The 23,249-nt window shown below is 39.6% G+C and overlaps 1 long non-coding RNA gene across 1 annotated transcript in view; it reads left to right on the forward strand.

The window, feature by feature from the left end:
• The window catches only part of LOC116285618 (uncharacterized), a 37,218-nt gene extending 18,104 nt beyond the window's left edge, over nucleotides 1–19,114 (forward strand). Inside the window, exon 5 of the long non-coding RNA XR_012064187.1 lies at nucleotides 18,649–19,114. This is a non-coding gene — a long non-coding RNA (uncharacterized lncRNA). The remainder of the gene's footprint in view (nucleotides 1–18,648) is intronic.
• The last annotated feature ends 4,135 nt before the right edge of the window (nucleotides 19,115–23,249 follow it).

Below are 23,249 nucleotides of genomic sequence, written 5' to 3' on the forward strand. Positions count from 1 at the left end.
CTTCAAAATTAATTTTTTTTTGAAAAGAGACATTGGATTAAATTTACTTCTAGAATATTCTCTTAGAACAACCCTTTTTTTTTTTCAAACAAGTGTCATAAAAAGGTTTATTTTTAGGCTTACGGTTTATAAGAGCTGTAGTGTACTTGGCTCTCCGTGCTAGATTTTTATAGCCCTCTCAGTTTTCTCAGAAGAGAAGGCTATTAATGTTGCCTTCCAAATAGTTTTGATTCTGTAGGGAAGGTTTATTAAAAAAAATCATTTTAGCCCTTGGGAAAAAATTAAGTCAATTCAAATGCTATATCAAGCATTTGATATCCAATGAAATACAGTGTGGATAAAAATATAATTTTGGAAAAAAAAAAGCCAAGGAATTTTTGGGTCACATTTTAGAAAGCATAATACTCTCTTTGCACATTAAAAAAGAACCTGAGAGAAACCTTCTTGTTACTGCTTAGTTACTTGTTACTGTTATTTTCATTTAAATGCTGGAAAAGATCACTTAATAATTCCTTCCCCTTTATAGAAACAGATATAGCACAAAACAATATTCAGAGGACAAGTGTTGGGAATGGATTACTTCAGTAAGGTATAGCCTGCTGAGAAATATGGAAATATTTTTCATATATGTAGAAACAATGATATGGTAACAATGAGAATAATGGGTTTTCTCTTGTGATTCCCACACAAGGAACTTTCTATTTTCAGGAGGTTCAGAACATTGCCAAAACGTTCACTTTCGTTGCAGTGACTTTTCATTGGTATTGTAACAGTAAGAGGATATTTTTTGCCTATGATGTCTTTATTTATGAACTCATAAATAGGATGCCTAGTTATCATGTTTCCAGTCATTAATGCAAAGGTGGAATTATTCTTTCATGGCAGGTGGGCCAATTAGCATCTTTAAAAGGAGCCATCATTATGTTAACAAAAAACTTGGTTTTACTGATGAATAATGGTTTCATCTCAAAAAGCACTTTGAAAACATTGTCTAATTAATATGACTCAGAAGACTCAAATAAAAATTTGCTCTCTGCTCTTAGACTTTTGGTTCAACAGAAACACTTTAGGAAGCAAAGAATGATCAATAGGAAAATTACATTTCTCCTTTGCCAGTTGTAATGCCAGCTGCAGTACAGCTTTTTTACAACTATTTGTGTCAGAATGAGGACAACCTACATTTTACTATGGAAACATATTTTTTAAAAATAGTCATACTTTTATATCTGGAAACACGGTGGAATAGATAACCTAAAACTTTCATAACAAAAACACTTCAAAATGCCAGTTAAAATATACTCAAAATCCTTTTGAGTGCATAGCTTAGATTATCAATGAGTAAGGGTAGACATGAGGTGCCATGGAACTATAAAGACGTGAGTTGATATTATGGAACTGTAGGTATCCTAGACTTGGTGGTTGTCAGTCTTAGTAACCTTGGGTGTTAGGTGTGCACACTGGAGCAGGACCACATGGGCCACTGTGAGACAAAGGATTATAACTGAGACCACTGTATTAAGCCTGATGCTTCATGGCCTACCATTTTAGGGAAAGTGTAGATTGGACACAAATGACCCATTGACACAGTAAGATAACAAAGAACCTTGTTTGTCATCTTGGACTCTGAGTGGGAACAGAGTTTCTTCTGATAAATTTAATCATTGGCGTGTTCTTGCTGGATAAAAGATTATACTTTTTACTGTCTGCATAGTTTGAGAATTGCATGACAAATTAACCTATAAATGGTTCAGACATTTTTCAGAAGGCCAGATTTTTCTTCTGAAGGGTTTACTCTCAACTACGATGCATAGGATTTTTACTGAGCAATTCTTTCTGAAGATAAACTTGCAATGATAAATCATAAAACAATTTAGGAAAATAATTAGTATGAGAATCAGCAGACACAACAAATTGCAGGACTTCAAATGATGAAATAAGGGCATTTAACTTGATTAAAGAACTACCAAAGAACTTTAGAAAAAACAAACAAGAATAATAAACTGTAAAAAAAATTACAGGCAAATTTGAAAATGAATCAAATAGAACTTCTGGAAATGTAAACTGGAAACATTTATATTAGAAACTCAATGGATGGGTTGATTGTAGATTAGATACATTAGAAGAGAGAATGAGGGAAAATAGAAGGTAGAGCTGAGGAAATTATCAGCACAGAGTGGTAAATAGATAATATAAAGAGAGGTCAGAGAAATGCAGGTCAGTATGTCAAATAGGGGTGCAGAAGGAAAAGAGAAAATAAGAAAGAGGGAATATTTGAAGAGAAAATGGGTGAGGACTTTCCAGAACTGATGAAAGACAAGGTTTCTTTGAAAGTGCAAGAAGAACCTAACAATATTACTGAGCCAAACTTGGGTTCACTCACCCAATACGCAGCAAAGCCAAACTACTGACACTAGATTGTGGTAAAGGAAAATACAGTGTTTATTGCAGGTGGCAACCAAGTACAGGCAGCTTGTATGCAAAAGACCCAAACTTCTTGTTGGTTTTTGGGAAAGGGTTTATAAAGACAGTGGGAGGGAGAAGGTCACAGGGTGTGTGATCAGCTTATGCACAGTTTTCTGATTGGTTGATGGTAAGATAACAGGATGATGTTTTAAGAATCTCAGTCATCAACTTTCTGGTCTCAGTCAGTTGGGATCTATGTGTTAGCGGTTCGCATGTTACTTTCTCCACTGGTGGGGGTTTTAGTATCTGCAAAACAACTCAGGGATATGGCTCAGGATATTATCTGTAGCCCTTGAGGAGGAAGTAAGTGTCCCTGACTTTGTTTGATGGCTAAATTATTATTATTTTGTCTTGCTTGACTGCTTTCTTTTGTTTCCACATTTTCTCACTTATCTGATTAAATTTGCTCTTTGAAACTCAGGGAAGGACTGGGAGGTTAAAGTTTTTCTATAAACGAGAGAGGGGGTCACAGGGTATCTGTCCCTAGGAAGGCCTTGCAGGGGCCTGCTTGGTTTCAACAGAAGTGGGGAGGGGCTAGATACATCACTGTCGAACTGCAGAACACGACAGACACAGAGATGATCTTAAAAGCAGCTACAATGAAAATAACAGAGTAACCTCTAAACACTCCAGGGAGCAGAGGCAAGCGACAGGTGTGCTGCAGGTGGTGGCCAGGATACAGAACTGCAGGGAGAGGCAGGGCACTGGTGCAGTTGAGAGGTCACTGTATATTGTTCTGTCTAGATGGCTGTAGCATCAAGAGGACAGGAGACAAACCTCCCAGAGCAGAGGCAAGCAGTGGGACTCAGGGTGCCAGAGTATGTTGGAAGTCTGGTGCCCAGGCCACAGTGTCATAGGAGACAAACCTCCAGGGAGGGGGAGGGCTGTGGAGGGAGTTGGGGTGCTAGTGAGAAGAACACACAGTGTCCCTATTGAGACCAGGAAATGTGATCACCAGGCCAGGCCAAAAGACCACATAAGTACTGGGTGTGTGGCTGGGGCCAAGCACCAGTGAATGTCCTAAGCCCTGTCCCATTCCTTGAGAGTGCATCCAGAAATAGCAGGAGAGCTCCTCCCTGCTGCGGTGCCCCATGCATGCCCTCTGTCGAGAAAGCCTAACATCACACTCACTGTAAAGAAGAAATGTTCAAAGGACTTTCCTCTGCTATCACAGAGCAAATATTGAAGGTTGAATTTCCAACTGAGAAGCAATAAATCGATAGCTGACATAATAAACTGTAGATAAAGGGAAGTTGAATATAGAAGAAAGGAGTGTGTTACAAGAAGTTAGGTATGTTAAAGAAAAAAAACAACAGATAATATTGTGGGCAAATCTAAACGGCAATGGCTGTATATACAACAATGAAGATAACTGATTCATTTGGAGGGTGTAAAGCAAGATGGAAGAGAATTACTGGAAAAGTAACATATGAAAAGGAGAGACATGATAAGAGTAAAAGATTTTGAAATCTCTCTAGTCTGGAAAGAGGGAAGAGATTCACTTTTTGGAGTCATTTTTAGTCCCTTCTTTTTCTCATACTCCAAGTGCGCTAATCTGTTAGCAAGTTTTGCCAGCTCTATCTTTAAGCCCTATTTGAATACCTTCATCTTACCACCTCTCCTGATACCATCCTCCATCCTGGCCTGGGCTACAGTAGTTCTTTTTTTGTTTTTTTTGTTTGTTGTGTTTTTTTTTCACATGTACATATCAATTACTTTTTAAGGATTCTGCCCTGTTCTGCCCTTTGCCTGCTAAAGTTGTTCACACTCTGCCCCTCAAAAGATACCTAAGTGACCTAGTTATGATATTATTCTTATTTACCACTCCACATGCTTCCAGTGATTTTTCCATCTCGCTGAGAATAAAAACCAGAGCCATGAACACAGCCAAGAGGCCCCACATGATCTCCCTCCCCACTGTAACCCAGAGCCCTTCCTTGCGGAACTCATCATCCCCTACCCTTACGTTTTCTGTGGTAGCTTCAGGCTCCCTTGTGTTCCTTGATCCTACCAAGCAGGCTCCCACTGTAGGACTTTTCTACTTGCTAATTTCTCTGACTTCAGAAACCCGCTTGGCTCACCCCTCACTTCCTCGAGTCTTTGCTCAGGAGTGGCTTTCTCAGAGAGCCCTTTCTTGTCGGTCCTGCTTATCATCCAGCCTGCTTCCCTCTCCCACCTTTGCGCCTTTTATCTTTCTTCTTCTTTGTTTTTCCCATTGAACCTATCACCATCTGAAATTCTGCATAGTCATCCCTCGGTATCTGAGAGGGTTTGGTTCCAGGACCCCCAAGGATACCAGAATCCACCAATGCTCAAGTCCACCATAAGAAATGGCTAGTACAGCCGGCCCTCCATACCCGCAGGTGCCACGTCGGCAGCTGGTTGCTTGAACCGTCAGATACTGTGTACCTCTCTGTTCTTTCTTCTTTCCTTCTTCCTTCCCTTCCCCTGACATCGCCAGGTTCTCCCCCATGGAAAGCTTTCTGATGACAGGAACTCTTGTTTTTATTGTTGTTTTCACTGTATCTCAAGGTTCTAAAGGAGTGCCTGGCATGTAGGAGTCACTCAGAACATTTGCTGAGTAAATGAATGAGTGAATAAATGAATCAAGCAGAAGTAAAAATGAGGAGAAATACTGAAAAATTTAAAAACACAACTAAGAAGCTTCATTCAATGGATTTATATCAAACTCTGTACTTAATGGTGACATTTGTTAATGGCACTGTGAATATGTATATTGATCATTTGCCAGAATTAATTATGTATCTACCTCCAAAGCATGTCTCAGTGAAAACCAAAGACTCAGTAGCAAAATATTGATTTTCTTCTATAACCACAATGCAATTTGAAGACTACAACAAAAATAAAACTAAACAATTACCAGACGTGGTTGGAAAGCAAAATGAGCAAAGAAAAGAAACTTCCATCTGACGCATTGATTAAATAGTAGTCATTATAGAGTTCAGGAAATATTTAGTACTGAAATACATGAGCTTTTTACATGTCAAAAATTGGAAACAGTACTACAGGGAAATTTGTAGCCCTTTGAAAAAACCCAGCAGTTTAAACATAAAACAAGTAGAGGGGAAAGAAATAATAAATTTAAAAGTGGAAATAAGTGAAGTAGAAAGCATAAACTAGAGAGGATCAATAACCCCCAAATTGATTCAAAGGTGTAAAGAGTTATAATAACATAGAAAACTCCGAGTCAATGGATTAAAAGAGAGAGAGAGAATACACAAATATGCATGATTAGACTTATATATACACAGGAGAGATATAAAAAAATAAATTTCAGTGAATATTTTAATGCCAAGACATTTTAAAAATAAGAGAAAATGGACCATTCTAAAAACGATAGTCAAATTATTTTTCCAAGCTAACAATTTCGTTAAAATTTTTAAATATCTCTGTATATCACGTTTCTAAAGAAGGCAAACATTTATTTTCTCTTTCTAATCATCTTTGGTAAAATGAGTAAAAGGATGTATTTTTTTCAGTTTCTTTTTAGTGGTTAAAAATACAAAGTGCATTAATCAAAATCCATTTAGTTACAACCTCAAATCAAACTTCTCTAGGCAAAAAGGGATTTATTGGCTTATAAAACTAGAACTTCAGAAGTGTTTCTAGCTTCAGGAGGGCTGGATCCAGTAGCTCAAATAATGCCATCAGTAAATTGCCTTGTTCTCTCTCTATCCTGGCCCTGCCTTCTTCAGTTTTGAATTAATTCTCATGAAACTGTTCTAATGTGGTGGTTAACATGGTCACCAGAATTTCTAGGCTTACATCATCCTCACAGCTAATGACCACAGAAAACAAAGACCTCCTCTTTCCTGGGAGTCCCAGCAAAAGTCTTGAGGGTTAACGCTAGCTGACCCGCTGACGTCATGTGCCCATCCCTCAACTGACCCCTTTGACCAGTGGAGGGAACTGTCTCGCCATGTATCACCCCCGGATTAGGGGAATGAAGTTCATCCTTTCCACACCATATGGACCAAGAGTTGGGAGAAGGCATGTTCAAAAAAATTTCTAGTTCTCTCCTGTAGAAGCTGTATCAGTAAAAACGACACAGAGATTTTGAGAGTATTATTTTTACCTGCTTTATCTAGTCACCAGCAATGTCTACAGTATAAAGTGGCAGAAGACCCTCTAGAAAGTGTTAGATCTGAGGGTCTAGGAGGATGAAGGTAGCTTTCTCTTCATCCCTGCATCCAGTCTTTAGAGAAAGAGGAGAGAACATAGGATGAAAAGAGTGGGAGAAATTGGAGAGAGATGGAGAAGGAACCCTTCCGTTGTTTACAAAGATTATGAGCTGCTTTAATCGAGGGCTGTACAGAATTAGGTAAAATTTAAGGGGGCAGTGAGATCAAAATATCTTATGTTGAGATGCTGTCAGTGAAGTATTGATAAACTGTAGGTTACTGTGTGAAGGTAAGAAATTCAACTATGTTTTATCTGGAGTTCTTATCTCTTTTCTTCTTTCATTTTTGCAGATATAACAAAGTATGTTCCACAGAACATTCTGTGACACAGACTGTGAGAAATGTTTCCTTATTTATCTCCATAAATATTTCCACATAAATCTGGTAAACCCAACATATTCTGTACTCATCTTGCTTTACGACTCTTATCCACATATTAAAGTCTACAAATATAGAAAATTTCAAATTTTATTTAGCCCAGTATTGACAATAAGACTTCCTATCCCATCCTTCCTTTTTTTTCTTTTTCTTTTTTTTTTCTTTTTGTGGTGAAGCCTGTTAACGTCGTGTCACCAAACATACTTTGGGAAAGACCAGTTCTCCCTTCAAGGAAGAGCTAAATGTGGACATTGGTAATGGACTTACAAGTAGATTTTTGTAGTTTCTCATGCAACTGCTTCTCCTTTCTCTTTGTTCTTTCCCTCTCCAGCTCCGGATTCCATGACTCACCGATCTCTAATGATATTAATTATAAAATTGCTGATTGTCTTCAGATAGTCTCATTCAAACTTTACAATGAAGCAATTGGTATGTTTCTTCGCTTCATGAATGGAGGGTGGAGGGGTCAGAAACTAGCCTGAGGTCATGCAATTAAGGATAACAGTAAAGACCATGCATTAGTGCTGAAAACAAAAAATAGTAGCTGTGTTGTGAGGGTGTTTGAAAAAAATGTGGTCTCATCAGAGACAAGGGTCTCTCTCCGCCTTCCTTTAGCTTCCAGTGAGTTGTTCTCACATGTGGAAGTCTGCTTAGTTTTTTTATTACCCCAGACTTTGTGGCCTTAAATCATTATTCTCAAGGATAATACTTGGAGACACAATAATACTCATGTGATCTCAACAGACACAATTGTGTAAATTATGTGGACTTTTCAATATGTTTATCCAGATTAGCCAACAAAATGCCTGTGATAGCTAAGATGCAAGGAAAGGTCGGGTTTTGGAAGACATGGTGGAGCTACAATGTCAAGTTTGGCACGGGTCAGATTTGAGAATATTGCTTTTGGATTACTGGGATGGGAGTATGGCCACAAATTTGCCAGTCAGTGACTGCACCGGATGTCTAGCTGGCTGAATTCAAAGAGTTCAAAGCTACTGATCACTAGGAGAAAGGAGAGGAGGGAGGAAGGAGAAGGGGGAAGAGGTGGAGGGAGAGGGGAAGGAGAGCAGGCACTAAGTCCTCGTGGTAGGTTTGCTCAGCTCCAGGGTCCATGTTCTTCCTGCAACATGACATTGAGCCTATTTCCCTTTATCTGGCGAGTCACTTCACGTCTTGGAGTCTTTGTTTTTTTTTTTTTTTCTGCAAAAGGGAAATGATGGTGCCTTTTTTAGTTGCGTCATAGGATTGTTTTAAGGCTAAGCAGAAAGAGACAGGACGTGTAAGGGGTTTGCCATGCGTGAAAAGCAATGCAGATGTCTTTTTTTTTTTTCGGTGGGGAGGTAATTAGGTTTTTTTGTTTTGTTTTGTTTTGTTTTAATAGAGGTACTGGGAATTGAACTCAGGACCTTGTGCATGCCGAGTATGCTCTCCACCACTAGAGTTGTACCTTCCCCCACAATGCAGATGTCTTTATACATTTCGTGGCACAGTAATGAACACATTTCTATCCAACTTTGGATCACATGACACGATAAGTTTAGCACACGAGCGGCATATATGTACGGCCAAGGGAGAATTTGTGTCCAAGTGAGCAGTCTCTGCAGTTTGGCAGATGGACTACACAAAGCACAGGAGGAAGAAGTCTTAAAAATAGGGATTTTTAAAATGGTATAATTTCATTATTTTAATGAATGAATTAAACGCCACTTTTAGAGTTACAGAAGAATGATGTTAGCATTGGTCCTGGGCAGTTATTTGGGATCGAATTCAACTGTTGCTCCATGGCCTTGGCCCTCAGCTTTGGTCTTTGCTGTTTTTCTCTTTTCATTTTGTGTGTTCCTAACTCAAGGGACATTTCAGGCTCCCAGAGGAAGCCAGTGGGCAGACGATCACATCGGATGAGTTGATTTTTCTCCCAAACACACCTCTACGGGATAGGATTTGGATTCTTATGTGGGAGCAGGAGCGTGGCCGCAAATTTGCCAGTCAGTGATGGAACTAATTGTCTCCTTGATTTAATCAAGGCTGCTTGAGAAGTTTGATTTCAGTCAGCTTTTGCAGTTAAAACCAATGGTGACACCTTAAAGAAAGGCTGAGAGCAAACTCACAGAAAATTTTGTTTCTAGATAATTCCTCCTGGATATTTAAATTTCCAGAGAAGAACTATTAAATTAGAAATTTTTGTTGTCAGTTTTCCAGGCTTATTTCTTTCATTTGTTTGTTTTGCTTTGATTTTTATTTATTTATTTTTTGCTTGTGGTTAAAAAAAAAAAAAAAAGAGTCTAGACTTGCTAAGGTCAGTTCCTGAAATTTGTATGAGCCCCAGGTAAACTTTATCTGGGTTTAATGGACTGAAATTGCCTGGGCCTAGATACAGAAGAAATATTTTTGACAGTGGTGACCACACATCTCTTGATTAAGCTGTCAAATTTGTAGACTGATTGACCTGGAGATATGATTTCAATTATTGCTTTTGATGGTTCTGGAATTTCTATCAGGAGATAAGGCATTGGGCTCTGGGAGACAATTTCTATTGCTGGGTGCTGGGGATATAGGTCACTGTAAGTGCATGAAATTTTACAAACCAGTTTGGTTAGTTTACTCCAAGAGTTTTACACCATTTGTGTTTTTTTCTTGCTAAATTGAAGTCAGGTCTGTTTCGTAGAAGTCATATATGCATGGCCTTCACTTCAGAGCTTTTTGAGTCACAGACATGGTGTGAATCCAGATCCACCACCTCCCTGACCTCAGGAGCTTGGGCAAACACTTCACTTCACTGTGCCTTACTTACTGCTGGTTGTAAGGATATCATACTGCCTCCCTGGCAGGATAGCGGGATGATTAAATGATTCTAGTAGAGAACTTGGCATGTTATTTTTATTACTAGCGTCCCCCAAGAGGACTGTATTTAAAATCTCGGTTTGCCTTTGAAACGTGATTCACAGTTTTTAAAGCATTGATATTTTGTGTGTGAAAATCTCAAGGCAAATATTAAAACTTCCCATTTTAAAGATGAGAAAACGGAGGCCGAGAGACATAAAATGGGTTTTTCAAAGTTCACATTGCAAATCACGGCAGAGCAGGCACTGTGTCTTAGCTCGACGTCATCCCTTAAGACCTACAACAAAGGTTCTCTTCTTGACCAAACTCTGCTCAGGCTCTCCTAAACTCTGTTTCAACGAGGCCTCCCCTTTTGGGTTTCCATGTTTGTTTCTGCACTGTCCAACTGTAGCAAGAGTCCTGCTACGTCAGTTTAGCCAGAATCCCCCCACCTCAATATCTGATCACTTGATATCTAATTGGGTTCCTCACCTTTCACTATTCCTCAAGTGACGTCTGCTCACCTGGCCTGCCTTCAGCAAGAATCCTGTTAGGTTGGTTAAGCAAGAATCGTCCCTTACGCCAGATGTTTCCTCTTAGTAATTTTCTATCTGCTGATCCCACCCTGCTCCTTGGCCATAAACTGCTCCTTGCCCAAGTTGTGTTGAGTGTTGAGACCACTCTCTCTTCTCCACAAGATCCTATTACAGTGGGCCCCGTATCTACCTCCATTGTCCCCCTTTGAATGAAGTCTGCCTCTCATCTTTAACAAATGTCACGAACAATGTTTCCTTTAACACCTAGAATAGGGCTTGGCTTTTCATCTTAATAACGTGTATGCTGAATAAATGACTGAACGAAGTGCCTGATGCAGAAATTCTCTGAACTCCAAGTTCATTGCTCTTTTTATTGTGCTCAAGCTGCTTGTCTAAACCAGGGTCGGGTTCCCTGCTAATAACAGCAGAATTATGGATGTGCAGATAACATAGAGCTTGTTCAGTAGAAGTGTGAACTGAATCACACTTGTGTGTTCCAGAATGTTAGAGGAATCCTTTTTTTTCCCAAGGAGGCTCATTGATTATGCAGTCATCAGGGCACTAGAGCAGGGCTCTCTGGAAAGAGTGATTTACCAGAAACAAACCATTGATTTGAAGGGGACAGACACTTGATAGCTAATGTCCGCACAAGCCACAGAACATGCTGCATCAGGAGACATGCCTGTATCTGAAAGAACAACACATGCCTTTGATTTCCCCAGGCTGCCCAGTGTGTAGGGACTTCCTTTCCTCCAGTGGAAAAGATAGAATGACTCAATGAGAAGTCCATGAGAAATTCCACTGGACCTGCTACTTGAATACTAAGAAAAAAATTGCTGGGAGGATACACTTATTTGGCATTTACTTGTGGCAAAGAAAATTTAATAGTGAGTTACAGATCCCTTTAACAAAAATATTTCTGATGGCAAAGGCTGCCCCAGTGAAAAGAATGCTGGATGGAAAGCAAAGAGACCGGTTCCCAATTTCAAGTCCATCATTAAGTGGTATTGTTGTTGCTTTAACTAAGTTACTCAGCTTTTCCGGGCTGCATTCTCTTCTATTAAGTGAATTGGTTAAATAAATAATATTAACAGTTCCTGAAAGTTTCAAAATTCTGAATTTATGTTTTCATGAGACATGTTTTTGATCCACTACAATTAAAAAAGAAAAACCTCCGGCACTGAAAAAAAAAAAAAAAGAACTGAGTGGTAATCAGCATTAAAATAGAAATTAATTCATTAGCATTTAAAAAATCTCAATGGCAATATTTCCCGAACAATGACTCCCATTGATGGCGTGAGTGGGCCATTGTGCCTTCTGCCAGTAGAACAGACACCACTTTATTCTTAGCAGCTGTGATCCCTAATTGGAAAGGGGACTGGTCCAAAAATGATAAAGGGAAATCACATCACAGAGCTGAAAATCAGCATAGGGCTTAGGGGCTTCTGCCGCCTTGGTCACTGTTTTTCCCTTGAGGAATTTGCCCTTTGGAGACCGAAGCCCCGAGGTTGCTTAACTTTAGCTTTTGGGGTTTTTTGCTTGAAAATGTTCCTTTTTCTCTCTTCATTGCTAAAAAGAGTAAAGAAGAGTCTTATAACCGATTTTTCACCGATGCAGTATTCCCTACACTCGAGCTTTACCTGAACAGTTTCTCATATTTTCTGTTTCCAAATAATTTTGAAATAGGGCCAAGCGGCAGAGAATACATTAATTCTTTAATTGGGGATTCAGGTTCCAAGGAAAGATGATTCTCTAGATTTATTGCAAAAAGTAGCCACCAGTTCATGCCTTTTCCCTTTGCTGGGGAAGCGCTTCAAGTGAATGCCTGAAGCTCTTGGCCTCACCCACTCAAGAGCTTTGCTCAAATACATCTTCCATGAGCTTTCCCCTGTCCAAACATGCGCACTACCTCCCACCCCATTGCCTGTTTCCCACCTCTGACTTATTGTTCATCACGGCATGTTTCTCTCCCAGCATCTCATCAGGGATAGGATCTTTCTGGGTTTTGTCTGGATCTCAACGCCTAGAACCGTGCTTGATTCACAGTGTGCGTCCTGTATGTACTTGCTAACTGACTGAAGGTTGAATGGCATACGAGAAAGTACTGTACTACGTATTTCTTAAAGGGATAAATGAATCATTAAGAAAGGGAGTCCTTTGAATTCCCGCTGGTCCTTTGATTTTCATGCTGGCACAGCACAGAAGTAAATTGTCTTGCCCTTTGATGTAGCCTTTCTGAAAGTCACCTACTTCTGTAACGTTTCCTCACGGCTAGCAGTGCTTTCACCTGCCCCCGGAGAAGAGGGCTGTTGAGCACCAAAGCGACGTGCTAAAATCTGCTGTGAGGGCCCTCTGGTTCTCTTTCATGCCGCTCAGTCTGGTCTTGGTTCCTCCTGGAGGCTTTCTTGCTTCCTGTCCTCCCCAGGGATCTCTTCTCCCACATTCAAACAGTTAATTTTATTAAAGTAGCAAAAACATAGAATGGAAACATGTTAGATTTGGAAAGTCATTGAGTCTACTGGCTTCTAAGCCTCCCTGTCTCTTATAACCATTCGGAGAGCTTTTATAAGTACTCATACTCGGGCCTCGTCCTAGACTATTAACCCAGAATCTCTGGGGCCGGATTCACATCAGAAAAACTTTAAAGCTCTCCTGCTGATTCTGTGAAGTGTTGATCTATTCTGCCTCCCAGCCCCAATTCAACAGATGAAAACTTGGACTCTGTTGTATCTTATTATATTAAGTTTCCTATGGCTGGTGTAACAAATAACCAGAAACTTCATGGCTTAAAGCAGTGGACATATATTCTCTCAGCGTTCTAGAGGCCAGAAGTCTGAAATCAGTATCACTGAGTCAAAATCAGAGGTGTTGGCTGAGCCGTTCTCTGGAACCTCTGGGTGAGGAATCCTTTACCTTGTCTTTTCTACTTTTTGGTGGCTGTGGGCTTTCCTTCCTCCCACTGGTTCATGCTGACCCCTTCCTCCATCTTTAAGGCCAGCAGTGTAGCATCTTGAGACCTCTCTCTGTTCCACCTTGACATTACCTTTCTCTCTCTGGGTCTCTGAAATCTCCCACCTGTCCCTCATAAAGACACTTGAGATTGCATCTAGGGATCTGCTGTCTGCTGATCTGATATGATTTCACATCCACTTGTTTATGACTTAAATGACGTTATTTTAATCCACTGGTTTATGACAGAAGACAGAAAGTTGTCTTTAGAAGTAAAGTTGTTTTGAAATAAGAGTGAAAGAAGCTGTGTCAGGATGTCATCATGTCATCCACTGTCGTTGATAAGTGCTCCAAGCTCAGCTGCTGAGGGGACCTGCAGGGGCTTATCCATTAAAGCAGATGAAGAAGCAAATCTGGTGTGTGCAGACATCTACACTATAAATACCCGGAGTTTGGGAGGAATATCCAAGAGTCTTATTCTGGGCATGGGGACTCTGCTGACTTAAACAGCTCTCTGAAGATCCTTGGTGCATTAGTCCTACCCCAGTAAAAGCGACTCTTCCAGGCAGTGGTGAAAGCTGGGCAGCTGCCCTGCCAAGAGGATCATCTTGCCTCCGACACCAGCACTTTCGTTCCCTAGCAACGTGCTCTGGCAATGGGGGAATTTCACTCTTGTGCTGGCAGCTCTAGGGTGATCAAGAACCAACCTAGAGAAGCCAACCTCGTAGAAAAAATACACCTCAACTGAATATGGACTTTATTTCTCTCCCCTTGCCTGGAACAATAATGTAATCAATCTATCATGTATTAAATAAATGAGATTGTCTTTGAGTATAATTTGCCACTCCCCAGCCCTAAACAAAACAAGGCCCACCCCAATAATCCAGGATAATCTTTTTATCTCAAGACTTTTTGTTTAATCACATCTGCAATGAACCCTTTTCCATATAAGGTAACATTTACAGGCACATGAGATTAGGACCTGGTATCTTTGGGAACCATTATTCAGCCAGATGTTCAGGGTGACCCCCAGATCACACAGCTGATACTAGCAGAGCAAGATGGTACCCGGGTTCCTGCTTTCCATTATAAACTTCTTTGGCTACTTTTACATTAAATGTAAATAGAGTAAATTTGACCTCGTGAATTTGCCTTATAATGGGGCAGAGGAGTTTCCACTATGAATTATGCATTGACCAGAACTTTGAATAATAATATTTTTAAGATTTGATATATATGTTTTGCCCAGTCTGCTTTCCTTCTGAGACCTGAAGCTTTCCCTATAACCAGACGTCCTAAACGTGTATTATCTATTAACTTGGGGAAAGTCAACAGAGAGGAGCAGAGATGAGAACAAACTCCTGACTCTTTAGCTTTGAAAATTTTAGAAAGAACTGGAAGAGTATTTGATCCAGTCTAACTTCTCCTGACCATACTGAAATTTTCCCTAGATAGTTAATACTTGGTGAGTATTTCATTGTGTGGAGAAGAGAGAAAGGGGAAGGACTACATGGATAAGATGGAGTTGTAGTGCTAAGCCTGAACGAGGAAAATCTGCAGCTAATGCCAGGTAGCAGCATGGGGCCCAGTCATTTTTCTCATACCATCTACTCTGGACAAGTCCTCCCCATGTGCTGGCCATCAGCAGGAGTGGTACCTAGTTGTGCCTCAGATTCACTTGGTCCTTTATCTATCCCGTGTGAACAATACACTTTCCATGGTCATAAGTGCTCTGTAACAGAGAAGAGTGTGCGGAACACCTGGATGGCTAGGGGTGTGGTAGGGCCAGAAAGACTAGATCAGATACTCAGTGGGCCAGTGGTGAGGTGTATCTACCTTCACATGAAGAACTAACATTTGTATAGTGCTTTATGACTTATAGAGTGCTGTTGTATGCATTTTGATGAATCCTATTATGCTACAGAGATTATGTTATTAAGTCTGAGGTGTTACTTATCACTAGTATGTGGCCATGGTGGAACTTTAGCCAGATCCTGCCTAACTTCCAATCTTAGGCTTCCTCTACCATCTCTATGGTTTGACCCTGGGAATTACAGAGAATCCACCAGCTGGATGCCCAGGGATACTCCCATGACCCTAAGGAACCAAGGCTTGCCTTGGGGTTCAGAGTCAGGAATCATCTAATTTGCCTGCAGAAGACTCAGAACCAAGCATCAAGCTCTGAGAATAATTCATCTTGTTCTTCAGACCAAACATGATAACAAAGGACCAAGTTGGAATTTTTATGGGCACAGAAAGCAGGCAAGGCTAAGTGGCTTTCAAACATTCAGTTTGGATAGGAATGAAAGCAGTAGCAATAAAGGCTTTGGAAAAATAAATCATGTACAAAGAAGAGGCAATATAATGTAATTTTGGATTAAAATCACCAGCCTAGAAATCAGGGTACTCAGAAACGAGGGCTGAAAACAACTGTGTAAAGTTAGGAATGTCACTTACCTTCTTTAGGCTCCTCTTACCTCATACCTGTAAAACAGAAATGATATATGGTCTACCTGGAAAATACATAGAAGTTTTTAGAAAAGGAAAAATGTACTATGTGAATGCAACGTAGCAGTATATTTGAAAACAGACAAATCTGAAATGTGTGTGTTGTGGGTTAATTTATATCCCTCCCAAATTCAAGTGTTGAAGTCCTAACCTCCAGAACTTCATAAATGACCTTATTTGGAAACAGAGTCATCACAGTTGTAATTAGTTAAGATGAAGTCGTAATGGAGTAGAGTGGGTCTTATAATCTTATAAGGGCTGGTGTCTTTCCCAATAAAAGGGGAAATTTGGACACAGGCACACAGGGAGAATGCCATGTGAAGGCTGGAGTCATGCTGCCACAATTCAAAGAACTACCAGAAGCTAGGAGAGAGACCTGCAGTGGATCCTTGTCTGGTGCCTTCAGAGGGGAGCATGGCCCTATTGACAACTTGACCTTGAACTTCCAGCCTCGAGAGCTGTGAGACAAAAAATTTCTGTTGTTTGAACCACTCAGTTTGTGCTACTTTGTTACAGCAGTCCTAGGAAACAAATACAGTATCCCCAAAATAGTGTTCCTGTACTGAGGAGCGCCTGGACACACTATTTTTGTAGTCATCTTATGTGACAGATCCAACAATTCCCTTAGAAGTCCAGACAGTGAACATAATAACACCCCCCGTGAAGAGCAAGAAGATGGGTTCTGTTTTCCAGTATGTAAACTTCTTGATTTACAGATAAAACTGAACTCCGAGGAGGTGATGCAGTTTGCCAAGGTCTTCTCAGGACTATAGCTAAATGTGTCAAATTATTGGACCCCAAATAGTGGCTAATTGCAAAGCCCCTCCTAGTGTTGGTGGGGGTGGTGTATATGGATGTTCATGTAATCAATTATTTCTTACTGAATGTTGATTATGCAAAGTTCTGATCCCCTCCCTCAGAATAGTGAACATGTCCATGGAAGGAAAATTGTGGTCAGAAGCTGCCAACTACCGTTTTTCTCCATATTTGGGCATGTTGAGTAGAGAAAGCAAAGAGGAGGATGGGGTGAACCGATCTATGGGTCCTACTTTCTTTTCTCTTCTCCTCACCTCTTTTTTCAACTCAGGATTTTCCTTTTCACCCACATGCCTCATCCTAGATTTGGGCAAGAGGAGCCCTTGACCTAAGGCTCTGTTTTAGAAGATCTCTTGTAGCACAAACACAGCTCACACCTCAACAAAACACTTCTTCACATCTCTGTCCTGGGTGGGACCACGTAGCGGAGACAGACACTATATCAGGGCATGGAAACCATTTGAGTGGCCGAACTCTTAGAAAAGAGAAAGATGAATTAATTAAGAAGTACTTCCTCCCAGGTAGCATGAAGTCAATAGATTTCACAGAATGAAATATGGTTTCCAGGTAGGGGCAAGAGGGCATTCAATAACTGGCACAATGTGGCAACTGAGACATATTTTGCAATGTGAAAAATTCATATTACTTTTAAATTTGTTCACATGTAGATCAAGATCTATGCTGTCCAGTACGGTAGTCTTAGATAATCTCATGTGGCTGTTTGGATTTAAATAAACTGAAATTAAACAGAATTAAAAATCCAGGAGGTCCTCTGTTGCACTCACCACATTTCAAGTGCTTGATTGCCACACGTGGAGCATGGCTACCATATTGGACAGTTCAGATGTAGAACATTTCTATCACTGCAGAATATTCTGCTGGACAGCATTGGTCTAGATGTGTTGAATATGGAGCATGATACTGATTTTTTATATTGTCAATTAGATGAGCACTGAAGCTAGGATTGCAAATAGTTTTATTTTTACAAGAATATTTAATACAATTTAACAAATTCTCCAAAAAAAATTCAGCTTACTTAAGTAATTAAAAGATCACTCAAGAAAGGCCTAGGATAGTGCCACAAACTTGGTGGATAAAGAAAAAAGTGTGCAAATTAGAATGTTGGCCGAAGTACAGAAATATTTTATATGCCACATAAGGGACATCAACCTGAATTTGTTACTAGAATGGTTGCAATGAAGCTCATAGCAGTGACATTGGGAAGAATTCAGAAATTATATATAATGTTTTCTGGATCCAGTCAATGGAGGTTCATCTTGGTGAAACGCATATCAAGTCCAATTTCATAACTACTTTCAGGCACATGTTGAGAATAATGACTAAATGCCCTTAAAGCAACGAAATTAAATTTAGATAGCACATGAGATTCACTAGGAGAGAGAAATGAAGCACAGTTCTTAGGAATTTGAACGTTTCATAAAGAGATGCTAAATGTACAACGCAGTTGTGCCCTGTGTGATACAATTAAGATATTTTATGACATTTTTGTGATAATAATTTATTATATGTAACCACATTAAAAGTAATATGCAGAACTGTGGTTAATTTCTGAATCTAAGCATTGCTTAAAGAATTCATTGACAATTCTAGCTGCTGTTGCCTCAGAAGAGGGAAGTGTCTCTAAATTGAATTTAATTAAAGAAACTAAGAACTATGGTGACTCAAGAAAGTTTGTCTAATTTGGTTTTGCTGTCAGTAGAACCCAAATTATGTGGAAAAATCTCTAACAATGTGATTAGCGATGTGCTGATATAAAGGCAAGAAATATTTCCATGAAAAAAATCATAATTTATGAATTGTATGCCTGTACTTTAGAACTCATTCTGACATTGGCAGCTTACTAACAGAACACTGTAACTTGAATTAAATTCAATTATCTTTGTTATTATATTGACTTTCAATCATTTAAAATTAATGGTATTAAAAATATTTTTCAACTTTTTGTCATTATAAAGGTATACTTTTCAAGGAAGGAGGATAGAACATATTTTAACCAACAGTTTGTCAGCTTGATTTGTACCTTTAAAATATATTGATATTGGTATGTGGGTCTCCGCTTGTCTCCTGGCCTTTGGTCTAGAAATAAGAGTGGGCCTGGACCATATGACCCAGTAATCCTGCTCCTGGACATATATCTAGAAGGAACCCTACTTCAAAAAGACAACTGCACCCCAATGTTCATAGCAGCACTATTTACAATAGCCAAGACATGGAAACAGCCTAAATGTCCATCAACAGATGACTGGATAAAGAAGTGGTATATTTGTACAGTGGAATACTATTCAGCCATAAAAACCAACAACATAACACCATTTACAGCAACATGGATGTTCCTGGAGAATGTCATTCTAAGTAAGCCAGAAAGAGAAAGAAAAATACCATATGAGATCGTTCATATATGGAATCTTAAAAAAAAAAAGAAGAACATAAATACAAAACAGAAACAGACTTATGGACATAGAATACAAACTTGTGGTTGCCAAGGTGGGAGGGAGTGGGAAGGGACAGACTGGGATTTCAAAACTTGTAGATACTGACAGGCATATGTAGAATAGATAAACAAGATTATACTGTATAGCACAGGGAAATATATACAAGATCTTGTGGTAGCTCACAGCAAAAAAAATATGACAATGAATATATGTGTGTTCATGTATAACTGAAAAATTGTGCTCTACACTGGAATTTGACACAACATTGTAAAATGACTATACCTCAATAAAAAAAACTGTTTTTTTTTTTTAAAAAAAAGAGTGGGCCTGGCTCTGTCAGTCCTTCTGGAGGAAGTAAAAATGATGCCTTTTCCCACGGGTTAGTTAGAGCCTCCTGTTTCAGACCCCCGGGCAGCTGACAGAGGTAAGTACCCTGAATTCTAGTTCGACTTCCCAGCTCAACTATACTAGCCGCATAATTTCAGACATTTGGGGGTTGAGAATATTTAGAGAAGAGAAGATTGTGCTTAAGTGTTTGCAATGGGTTATGTACTTCAGTGGATACTGACTAGTCATATTTCATCTTCACAAATACAAAACAAGAGGAAGGAGACACTATTAGGCTGTGGTTTGAGGGATTTCACTCATGCCCCAGGAAAAATGTGTTTGGCAGCAGAGTATCCTTAAACCTTGGAATCAGTGATTAAGGGGAAAGGTGGGAGCCTCCACCTCCTCTTCTCTTGGGCTATGACCAGATTTCTCTGATTTGAATGTTATGGATCTGGGGTATTCCTGTCTGAAAGCCGGGGAATGGGACATAGGACCTTTTCTCCCCAGTTTTAGTAAAGTATAATTGACAGCGGTTGGAAATTTTTAAGGTGTATAGCTGGATGTTTTGATATATTTGCACATTATGAAATAATCAAGGCAGTCAAGCTATGTGACATATCCATCACCTCAATAGTTACCATTTTCTTTTTTTTTTTTCCTCTTTTTTTTTTCTGTCCTTACAGGTCTAGAAGATTAGGATGTCGTGGCCTGCTACTTAAGCACTGCACAGTCATGTCACTGCAACTCAAAGCAGCGAATGAGTTTCACCACAGTTTCCAAGGAAGTAAGGAATGGTCTGCATGCGTTGTAAAGGTACACGCTCTTGCTGTTTTGCATTCTTGCTCAGTGCCAAAGGGACCCCTTCTGTACTTGGGCACCCGGGGGCCCTGGGGTTCTGTTTTACCAATGACCTAATCCATTAGGAATGACCAGCAAGAGAGTGGCCTGAATTCTGCTCGCACGGGACACATGGCTGCAACATGTTGTAGTAAGGAACGGCTTCCTCCGCCGTGCGTCCGAAGTGAAAGTGAGCTCTAGCCTGGGCTGGCTTTCTGTCCATCCCAGGCTTGGCAGGCACCTGTCCCCAGAGGGGAGGGACGTTCCTGGAGCCACAGTTTGAAAGGGCTCCGGGCTCAGGTTTCCCAAGAGCAGCTGCTGGTCCTTGAGGCATCTGAAACCTTTGAATAGAACATGCGAGGTGTCTGTCTGACTTACAGGGAAAGCTCTTCGGCTCTGAACTCTGGGAGTGAAATGGCTTTGGAAGGGAGAAATGAGAGGCAGCAGGAAATGGCAGAGGCCCCTGGGTGAAAGGGGCGGGCATCTGTGGGCTGAGGTGGCAGAAGGAGGGACATGCTTCTAAAAAGAGAAAGGAACCACTTCAAATTAGTTTCTGTTCTGTTTTTGCTTTTTGTTCGTGTATGTCAGACGGAAATGGTCATGGTGACAACTGGCTAAAAAGAAGGCCTGGGGCCCCTTAGAGGGTGAGTTGCTTGAGGCAGAGGCTAAACGAAGACAGAACCTGTTTCATTTAACACTACTGCAGGGCCAGGCCCGAGATGCTGAGTGTGTAGGAGATGATCAGAGAATGCTGTCCAATTTACCATTGAGTGAACGGCTCAGCAAATCTGAATTTCGTGAGTGGCCGTGTGTCCTAGTGGAAAGAGCTTAAAGGTTCGAACAGACATGTATGGATTTGAGAGTAGTGGCTCTTGTGTGATCTCAATGCTTTTCACTTCAATTTTTCCATTTTTAAAATTTGCTTAGTTTTAACCACTTTGCTTAGTTGGGTGAGAATTAAATAATGTGTCATATGTAAGTTCCAGGTATGTGATTTATTCTGAAGACTTAATTTTCTCTAGTCCTTTTTTTTAAACCTTTCTATAAGCTGGGGAAATATAGTTGTAATAGACCAGTTTATAGAATCTGCTTCTTGTTCTCAAAATTATCTGATACTTAGAAACAAGGCAAAGGGGAGTATCTTTTCAGTGTCGTCCTGGAACACCAATAGACCTACCCAACATCTACCTAATAATCAAGGAGAAAATGCCTGTATTTAACATTCTATTTCTTACAGAACACAGCCCTAACTCTTTCATGTTACAGTTTAACTGGTAGATTTTTGTTTAATAGAGACGCAGATTCCAGTCTAGTAGAAAATTTAACTGCAGAGGACAGTTTATTCGTTTTCTACCTAACCTAGCTATTTTGCTCGAGTCTTCCTTCTTTAATCTCTATAAATTTTCAGTTACTCAAATGCTTTTTGATAGTATTTTTATGATTCTGCTGACTCCCTCTTAAATTAGATAAATTGATCATTCTATATTAAATTAGTTAAATAAATTGATCATGCAGATCATGTTTTTAACTTTTTGAAAATCATACTTTGACAGTATTTAGCGATCTCCATCTTTTGCTAGCAGTGCCCCAAATGTACTGGGCACCCAGCATCAATTTGTTTTTGAATAAATAAGTGAAGAATAAACTAAAGCATGAATTACTAAAGGAGGCTGGAGGGAACCCTAAGTCCTGCAAGTTTTTGATCCCACCCATTTTCTAATATGTTGCTTGGTAACTTCAGTCCTAATCATTGCATTTCACACTAAGTGCCAAACCAGAAATTTATGTGTGACTCACACATAAACTTTATATCAGTGTGAGAAGATGTTGGGAGTATTATATGCAGTTGAAGAATACTGTTGGTTGAGTCTATGCTTGGTTGCAAAGCCTCCATCAGTCCGTGGACTCAGAGACCCATGTTAATTCAGTCTAGGCATTGATGGCTGGAGTTCCATGCTTTCAACTTTTAATATCTACCATCTGGTCCACCTCTTAACCTTTTTCTCTATTCAAGTGCATAGTTTCCTTTTTTCCCTCCCTCCCTCCCTGTTTCCACCTTGGAAGGCATCCTACTTACAACTCTTGACAATTCCGAGGGTTTATATGTAAGCATCCAAAGTCTTTACTTGATACCCTTATACTTCCTTAATATACAAACACCTTTTTAATTAATTAATTTATTATTTATTTATTTACTTACTTACTTAAAAAGGCAAGTCTCCATCACTAATCAGTTAGGGATTGAGTTCTGCCACATGTAATTAGAAGACGTCATTGGAAATCCTTAGGAAGGGGTTCTGGGAAAGCTCTTTAAAAAGGAGATGCACTCAGCTAAAATGTGCTCTTTGCTTTCACCTTTCTACTCCATTCTACTTAGACTGTGAACTTGATGCTGGAAAAGGAGCATTCATTTTTCAACCACAAAAAAAAAGTTTTTTTTTTTTGAAAATGAAAACCACATGGCAAGGAAGTCTCTATAGAAACACAAGAAACCTGGGTTGCTAGTAGTGTCATTTGGCTGCCAAATAAGGCCTGGACTTCCTGCATCAGGAGTTCTTGTTAGGCGAAAAAAATAGATCCTCTGATTGTTAAAGAATCATTTTTTTCAGTCATATTACATGTAGCAGAGCTCAAATAGTTCCTTTCTCTGCAATTTTTGGAATAGTTTGAGGAGGACAGGTATTAACTCCTCTTTAAATGTTTGGTAGAATTCACTTGTGAAGCTGTCTGGTCCTGGACTTTTGTTTGTCGGGGGTTTGTTTTAAAAATTACTGATTCATTTTTATTACTGACAGTCTGTCTCTTCATATTTTCTATGTCATTTGGTTTTATTTTAATACAGAAATATACCACCTATGTCTGATATATTCTCAAAATTCACAGTTTATAGACAAATCAATAAATATTTATAAGTTATTATTTTAAGTTAAATGACCCTATATTATCGGAAATCATTA

Source organism: Vicugna pacos, chromosome 25, assembly GCF_048564905.1.
Source record: "Vicugna pacos chromosome 25, VicPac4, whole genome shotgun sequence".
Taxonomy (NCBI): Eukaryota; Metazoa; Chordata; class Mammalia; order Artiodactyla; family Camelidae; genus Vicugna; species Vicugna pacos.